This window comes from Limulus polyphemus, unplaced genomic scaffold (assembly GCF_000517525.1).
Source record: "Limulus polyphemus unplaced genomic scaffold, Limulus_polyphemus-2.1.2 Scaffold74, whole genome shotgun sequence".
In the NCBI taxonomy this organism is placed as follows: Eukaryota; Metazoa; Arthropoda; class Merostomata; order Xiphosura; family Limulidae; genus Limulus; species Limulus polyphemus.
The window spans coordinates 1327650-1328420 of record NW_013665684.1 but is presented as its reverse complement, the minus strand read 5'-3'; positions in this window follow the sequence as shown (position 1 = coordinate 1328420).

Below are 771 nucleotides of genomic sequence, written 5' to 3'. Positions count from 1 at the left end.
TCATATCTGGATAGATTTTTCAGGAATGCTACGGAGCGCACCTGAAAAAGCTCTGGGGCGCACTGTTTGAGAACCACTGGGCTAGAGGGAAGGCTTCTAGTCACCATCACTCGCCGCTAACTCTTGGGCTAGTCTTTGCGAACGAATTGTGGGATTGACTGTCACATTATAGCACCCTGACGATTGAAAGGTCGAATACGTTCGGTGACATATTTCGATCCCGCAACTCACAGTTTGCGAGTCAAGCGACTTAACCAACTGGCCATGCCAAACTACTCACGTAAAGCACTTTAGTAAACAGGGGTATAGTTGTTAGGGTACCGATCTATTAAACCGAGGGCCCACGGTTTGCGCCCCTTTGCTGCAAATTTATGCCTCGTATTTTTGGGTCATAGGTGCGTTATCGGAGTGATGATCAAATACCACTAATCAGTTACAGTAACTCAAGAGTTGGAGATGGATACTGTTGGCTAGCAAATTTTTTCAGTTCAAATAGGGAACAGCTAACAGGTAATTCACGTGTAGCTTTGCATGATATACGAAACATATAAGAAATCTAAAATAATAAAAGCATCTGTCTGTCTGTGTGTGACCGCCACAGCTCCAAAAGGAAAACCTGAAACTTTGACGCATACTAAGTGGATACGTGGGGGTATTCTTTAAAACTAATTCTCACATACTGAATGAACAATATCTGGAGGTTTTCTACCAAATACTCTTTTTCAACACAAACATGGAAATATTTGTTTGTTTGTAATTAAGCACAAAGTT